General features: G+C 32.5%; 1 long non-coding RNA gene across 2 annotated transcripts; it reads right to left on the reverse strand.

Moving 5' to 3' along the window:
- Positions 1–1,137: 1,137 nt before the first annotated feature.
- Positions 1,138–7,597, reverse strand: LOC140181535 (uncharacterized). 2 transcript variants are annotated; one of them, XR_011876269.1, is made up of 4 exons: positions 7,423–7,597; positions 7,282–7,338; positions 7,139–7,198; positions 1,138–1,305 (listed from the first exon to the last, which is right to left on the reverse strand). It is a non-coding gene; the product is annotated as an uncharacterized lncRNA (long non-coding RNA). The 2 variants fall into 2 exon arrangements; XR_011876268.1 differs by lacking the exon at positions 1,138–1,305 and adding an exon at positions 4,698–5,226.
- Between the last annotated feature and the right edge of the window lie 682 nt (positions 7,598–8,279).

An 8,279-nucleotide genomic window follows, 5' to 3' on the forward strand; every position in this document is an offset into this window, starting at 1 on the left:
AAGGTGAAAATGGACCTGGACATGAGGTCCAAATGCTATTGGATGAGAGTTCTTATTTATTTTTCAGGACAATAATAGGAATATTTGCAAGAAATTTTGACGTCTAAGTTAGCAAGAGTTTAAACAGATTTTATAGAGTATTTAAGTATTTACAGAGTTGTAGATGTGACTATTCTTTCTTTGGAGATGACTTTAAATGATTATAGATGGTTATTCCCTTATAGAGTAGAAAATTACTCCTATATGTTGGGTTGGTTATCATCTTAATGATGATAACCGGAATAATAGGGAAAACATTTGGCTTGCTTCCCAAGTCAAGTCGAATACGAATTATAGAGACCATATCTAAACTAGTCCGACCCATGTGGAGAGGCTACATGGATTGAGTTCGACATTATTAGGCCGACTTTGTACGACCCAATTTCAAAGGTAGCTTGTCTTGTTAGTGAAAGTCTAATAATATTGAACCCAATTCATGTGGTCTCTTCCATATTATGGAGCGGATTGACTTTATGTGCTTAATTTTAAAAGTTGTTTGTCTGCTAGTAAAAACGTGAACTGGACTTATGTTTAACAAGCTAAGTTCAAGTATGAACTGACCGTAATATTAATAAAAATACTTGTCAACTAAATCAATTTGAGTTGATCGAGTGATTAATTCATTTGTATGTTTAAATAAATGTTAGAGTTTAAATTTTGTTTTGTACATACAACAATTTATTAGCTAAGTTTAGTTTTTTAGATAAAATTTAAATTCATAGTAAATTAATCTTTGATCTGTTAAATTAAAAAATATCTTGAGTAAAAAAAAAACTTGTTAACTAAAATCCATTAAAATTTAATACAGTATAACAATTCCTTTGAGTCTTTACTTTTTCTGGGGAGACTAATAAATAACTAAATTTATTCCATTGTTGCAGAGTGAAAAGGATAATATCAAGAGTAGGGGTGTAATCAGTTCGGTTTGGTTCGGTTTTGAACCGAAAACCAACCGAACCGACCTGTTTGGTTGTGAAGTAATAGCAACCATTTGGTTTGCTGCTTTCTGGACAACCAAACCGAACCAAACGCGGTTTAGTTCGGTCGGTTTTTTCAATTTTTTAAAACCTAAACATCAGAATTTCAATCACCATAAAATGAAGTTTAAAATCCTCGATAAACTAAAATAACAAGAGTATATCACATTCAAATTCAATACAATTTCAACTTGTCCCAACGGTTAAACATAAAAACTTGTACCACGGACTTAACATTTTCACCTCCAACTTCAGGCGTCGGTTCATTGGGCTGTTCATTGCTTGTTGACTGCATATATATAAACATAACAATGAACAAAAAATACAGCAATTTATTGAAAAATTAGCATTCAAACTCAACAACAGCACCAAAAATAGTTTCCAACAACAAAATCAGCATTCAAACTTGTTCAAAAATATTATTTCCAGCATTTAACAACAACAAATTGTGAAGCATACTATAAGTTTATGAAACAACAACAAATTAATCCAACAACATACTAAATTTATCCAGCAAATTAATCCAACAAATTAATCCAGCAACACACTAAATTAATCCAATATAAATAAATTCAGCAGCAAGAATATCTAATAACTTGCAATAAATTGTGAAAAAACCAAAGATCAGGGAGACAAAACCAGTCTTGAAGATTAATCAAAGAGAAAATGCAATTATGATTCAAGTGGCCGGACAGTGGCTAAAGTAGGAAAAAACCTTTGTAAGCGCCAAATTTTTTTATTTTGGTTATATGAGTTAATATTCGAAATTGGAATCTTAATTGATATAATATAAAGAACTAAAAATTTAATAAATTAAATCAAGTGGATTTATAATTAAAATTGTGATAAGAAGTATATATATACAAAGAGGCAAGTGAAGTCAAGTCAAGTCAACGATGATATATATTGGTAGCTAGCTTCTTCAATTTGTTGTTGTTACTTCGTTGATTCCTCTTCTCATTATCAGAGCTTTTAATGAAAATATGGACAAATAAGAATGGTAGTTGAAAACTTTAAATCTAAAACATATATAGTATCGTATGGTTGTGATTGTGTGGATCATATCGGTCATACAAACAGCAACAGCAACAAATTTTCGATCATCCCAGCAACAAGAACATCTAATACGTAATAACTTGCAACAAATTGTGAAAAAACCAAGTTATAAACCTCAAAAGACGACATTGTGAGTTGCAGGAGAAGGCTCGGACCAAGGGTTTGCTCGCCAACGAAGAGGAACTACTCGGCGACGGAGACTGCTGCTCGGCGATGGGGACTGCTGCTCGACGACGGGGAAGAACGGCTCAGACGAAGATCGACGACGGCGAGACGATGGCGTGAAGACAGCGGCGCTCTCAGCTCTCTGCAATGCCTGTGATGGAGATCGACGACGTCCTTCACGGCGACTAGACGACGACGCTCTCAGCTCTCTGGCTCTCTTGTTCTCTCAAGCTCTCATTCTCTTAGAGTCTCAGGTATAGAGGAGAAAGATGGAAGTCAGTTTACTGATGCATTGTTTTGTGGGGTCGTGGCTGTGTTGAGTAAAGTTAGGGATTGGGAGGTTTGCATATTAGGTTAAAAGGTAAACTTGTAAAAACAAGCATTTCTTAACCAATATTTCGGTTCGGTTTTTATTGAGCCAACCAAAAATCGAACCGAACCGATAAGTTTAATTCGATAAAACCAAAAAAATCGATTTTCTCGATTTTTTATTCGATTGTTATCAATTTCGGTTCGGTTTTACAGTAAATTTCGGTCTGATTTGGTAACTTACACCCCAAATCAAGAGTATCCTTCAGATAAGAAATTACTCTAAAATTATCGATAGTAAATATGCTGGTGCATGCGTTAACGGGAGACAATATTATAGTCCCTGAAAAATGCATTAGAAAAAGTCCAAAAGATATGTGAATGAATAATTAATGAAAAATGATAAGAAATTATTATAATTTATTATTTTTTATTAATATTTTATTATTAATTAATTTTTTAGTTTAATCATTTAAAAATATATTTTATTTTATATTTTTAAATATTAATAATTAACTAATAAAAAAATAATAAATTTTGATAATTTTTTAATATTTTTCGTAATTAATATCATATCACTATTGTGCATGAAGAGCTATGTGAACTAAAACCACGGATGAGGAGCCACGGAGTCCGCGAAATTGCCGATGGTATTCAGAAGAAGAATCCTAAACAATTATTATAACTTACCATCCATGCTCCATACAATTATTTCATGGGCTAAGCTTGCAGCTTAAAATAGCCGCCATACAGTTATTGAAAAAATGACAAGGAAATTCGAATGACGGCACATACCACATATTGTAAACAGTGGCCTTTTTTCGCATTTAATTTTTCGCCAAAACGACGACGCTTGCAAATTTCATAGCCAATAAAAATACACAAATTACTATATTTTCAGGAATCAAACGTAAAATGGTGAGTTTTAGCATGCGCCTGTCCAGTTCAGGCGCTCACGATGCCAATAATTTTTTGTCGTGTTGGAGGTTTGATTATTTGCCATGTATATATCCAATTGACGTTGATGGAAAAGGACGTGTTGTTTTTTACCTGCACAAAATTAGAACCGGTTTATAATATTTGCAAAGGTTATCATTGTGTCTTAGGTGAGAACATAATATATGTGTTTGTGGGAGGTCAGTATTAAATATTTGCTTTCATTTGGTTTGGGTCATGAATACACAGTGTAGTAATTGGGCTGTGTTTGTTTTTAAATTTGTAAAGGTGTGATATTGATTTTTGTGTATAATTATAAAATGGTGATAGTATATGTTGATTTTGGACTTGTCCCAAGAAAAACGTTGACTTTGAAAAAAAATACTAACTTAATTTAAATCAATCCAAAACTCAAGAAATAAGTGTGCCTATAAATTGTTAGTTTTGAAAAAAAATAATTGTTACAAGTTATGAAGTTAATTTATAGAATTTAACGTTATAGTTAGTAATTGAAGTATGTTTATGAAATGGAAATTATTGTTTATAATATTGGAATGAATTATTGATTAGGTGGCTATAAAATAAAAAAAAAGGAAAAGTTGACACATTGACAATTATTTTTACATTTTATTTGTCTAAAATCTAGTTTATTATATATATATATATATATATATATATATTATATACATTAATTTTGGATCAATTAATTTATTTAACTTAAATAAATAAGATAGTATTACCTTATTAAGAATTGTCCTCACAAAAAGATATTTAAATAATCGGTATGTTAGTCGTTTCCATATAGAATACACAATTATACCATATAAAGTAGAATGATTTACTTCAATGTATAATGTAAAACCCCATATAATGTATACTATACAACTCCATTAAAAAATTCAAACAGAACAACTGCTTAAATTAGCTATTGATCATCACCATTAGCTAATGAACTGCTTACCTTTGTTTATGTAACGACCCAATTTTCAATATGTCTAGATCATACCGGAAACTGAGCACTACCAATTTATCTTCCTAATTATTATCTATTATTTATCATATGAGCCTGATTCGTTGTTAAAAGCGTAGTTAATTTGCGAGGTGTATTTCTTTTTTTGAAAACGTTTGGATTAATAGACGGAATCACTCATAATCAATTCACAAGTAATAACAGATAAAACAGTTATAAACAACCACACATAAATACATCACGAGTAGCTAGCAACATTCAGTTATCCAGCCTTTATTAGACTATAGATTTTTAGTTAGAACACCCCTAGATATAGCTAGATAATAATTATATACATATCCATACATACAACATCCCAGGTCCTGACCTGTTCAAGAGGTCTCTAAGCTGGCACCTAGGCTAGCCTAGATTCTATACTCACCTAGTCCCTCTAAACTACTACAGCGAGGGAAAGTACGTTCTAAGTCTTCACAACTCAAGTCAGGTGGAACGTCATCAAAAGATATAACATCATCTGCTACTCCTCTGCACGATCAGACTTTTCCACAGGACGTCTCTCTGGTACCTCATGAAGTAACCACACAACAGGAATCTCGTACACAGGATTTAGGTTAAAGTGCGCATACGAACGGGGTGCAGACGTTGGCTGGTCTCACAATATATACATATAAACAGAGAATGATATTCACCCTAGACTCAGAAGACTATCTAGAGCAGAATCCTCTTCTTGCGAACGGTCATCAACGAACTATGGTAAGGTACTCTTACTTCCATCTGAAGGGGGAAGGGAGAGAGAAGGGGGTAAGAACTGGGGAGTTCTTAGTAGGGTCGGGGTTATTAGTTACGTTCATTTATTTGGGGTCGATTTGTAGACGAATAACATAATATAGCGAAACAGTAAATAGAAGATAAAGATAGAAAGAGAAAGTAGAGACAACAGAAAGCAGAACACAAACAAAAGAATACAAGAAAATAAAACACTGAAATAGCATACAAGCAGACAAACATAAAGAAGTAGATCACACACAGAAAGGAATGCAACAGAGAATGATGCGCAGACAAGAATGATTCATGTCTAGCCCTAGCGCAGGCCATGAGCTCATGTGTCGGTTGGCTGCCTGCAATCCCGACATTTATCCGGTCACAAGTGATCCCGATTTCCCGGATACGATTTTCCGTTCCTAAATAAATGCGCATATAATAATAGCCGCTCATTTGAGATAGCCTCTGCTTACTGCAGGAAAATATATATATACTCTACTCTGCTCTGGAGAAGCGGAAAATGGCTGTAGGTAACTTAGTTTCCCTACAGAGGCTCTGGGTTGCATCAAGCAACTAATATATATATGAATATAGCTCTGGGTTGCATCAAGCAACTAATATATATATATATATATATATATATATATATATATATATATATATATATATATATATATATATATATATATATATATATATATATATATATATATATATATCTTTATTATATTATTCTTCTCTTTATATCTCTTTACTCTGTTCTGGTTTCTCTTTTCTCTGTATTTCTTTACTCTGTTTTAATTACTCTATTCTCTGTATCTCTTTTCTCTTCTCTGATTACTCTTTTCATCTGTATCTATATTATTCTTTTTCTCTTTATCTCTTTACTTTACTCTGGTTACTCTGTTTTCTGTGTTTCTCTACTCTGCTCTGATTTCTCTGCTTAACGTATGTATTTAAAGCTTATGTAAATTTCGTTATGAATAGTTAGCCTGTCCCAAGTATAGGTTCATTAAGTCTATACTGAAACAGTTTAACTTTTCATATTATACCTAACCCTAGTCGCAACTCAAGTACTAACTAAGTTGCCCTAGTTCGTTCACTAGTCTCTGTCTGTTTTTCTGTCGTTAAAATTTTACGGACTTTTTTTTTGTTTTTATCTTTTCTTAAACTTTTTATCTTTTATTTATCTTTGCCTCACTAACATGTTATTAGCACTCCCTAAGTGTTTTATGAAGGTAATTATGAGATTCTGCACTTAAAGTTGTCTTTCTAAAGCTTTTACAGAAAACTGCCTTTTCCGCATTATTTTATTATTTTTATTAAAATATTATTTTTAATTAAATATTATTATTTATTATTTTATCATTAAATTTTCGAAAATTACCTTATCTTTACCTTTAACCTTTAAAATTCACTTTTTACCACCCGTAACTTTTAATATTTCTACTTTAATCACCCTAACTTTCAGAAATTACCAAATAACCCCTCAAACACCAAAATATTTAATTCCTTGGCCTTTCTAAGATCTAAAAGGTTATCTTCAATGTTCTTCACCACACTCAAAGTGTTCTTCATGTTCTTCATATATTCTTCAAATTCTTTCTCTGTTTTTACCCGTTTTTCAGTCTTTTCAACAACCGATTTTTACCAAAATTCAAAATAAATTCCCAGACACTAAAACCCCATCTTTTCTACATAATTTTAACACAAATTAAACCCCAATTTAGGGCCTAGGGTTTCGTTTTCCAGCAGCCACAAGAACACACATTCATAGCTTGAATTTCATCAAATTTCATCAAATTTTCACCAAAATTTCAACAAGAATTACTCATACAAACAATCAATTTCAAGCACAGCCAAACCATATAATAATCACACAACTCAAACACAATCAATCAAGATTAAATTTGTCAAACCCTACCTTGATTTGCTGCTCCAAATCCAGTTACTCTTTGAAGTGTTCTTAAAGCACTTTTTCCTCCTAAAACACATCAAGAACAACTTTAAAACTCTAAACCATCAACTAAACGAACTTCAGAAGCATCTTAGGAAGGTTATCCTCACCTTAAAGGTGCAGGAAATCAAAGATCTTTGGCCCACAAGTCAAGCTAAGCAAGAGATCTAAGGAAGAACATCAAGAAAACACTTGTTTAAGCATGTTTCCTTGAAAACCGAATTGAAAGGGGAAAGGAACAGCCATCTCACCTTATTTCCATCCTTGATAAGTTACATGGTTATGTAGAGGAAGAAGAGAGGATCATTTTGGTGAAAACGGAATTTTGATTTGAGTTTTAGTTCAGAAGAAATCAAGCTTTGAAGATTAAATGTTCATGAAAGTTTCTCTCTTTTCTCTCTTGTTATTTTCGGCCAAAATGATGAAATGAAACAGCCTTGGAGGTCTTGGGGGGTGTAAGGTGAGTTGTGATTGGTTGGCTTGGAGGTGGATTAAAATAATATTAAAATATCTCTGGTGTACAACTACTAAAACTAGGTGTAACGGAACACTCGTAAAAACATCTCTAAAAATTATTTTCTGAGCTACTAGCATAAATGACACTAGTAACATATTTATTATGAGAATATAACATGTATAATGAGGACTTAGCATTGCTAAATTCATCAGAGAGTGCTGGTGCTAAGCTGCACCAGTAAACTGTAAATCTGGTTAAACCGATTTTCTATTTTTAACAAAAACAGACCAGGTAACCTTATAATATCATTCAAGAATTTTCTAATACTAATATAATGATAATATTATACTATTATCTCTCTCCTCTCATGAATCGAGTCCGGTTCGTCAAACAGAGACTATTTACGAAAATCAGAATCAAAACTGGCAACCGATACGGTTCAAAAACTAGGTTCTTCGCGATTGCATTATCGAGCTTGCCTCAGAGAAGGTTCTAGCTTAAGGATGACATAATGATAATAAGCATGAGATGCTTGATGATATAACAGAGGTGTTCCCTTTACTGATCTTTCGGAGAAATCCGTACTTTCAGAAAAGATCTCATGTACTCGAAAATCAGGGTTGTTACATTCTACCCTCCTAAAAGAAAATT

Source organism: Arachis hypogaea, chromosome 18 (assembly GCF_003086295.3).
Source record: "Arachis hypogaea cultivar Tifrunner chromosome 18, arahy.Tifrunner.gnm2.J5K5, whole genome shotgun sequence".
NCBI lineage: Eukaryota > Viridiplantae > Streptophyta > Magnoliopsida > Fabales > Fabaceae > Arachis > Arachis hypogaea.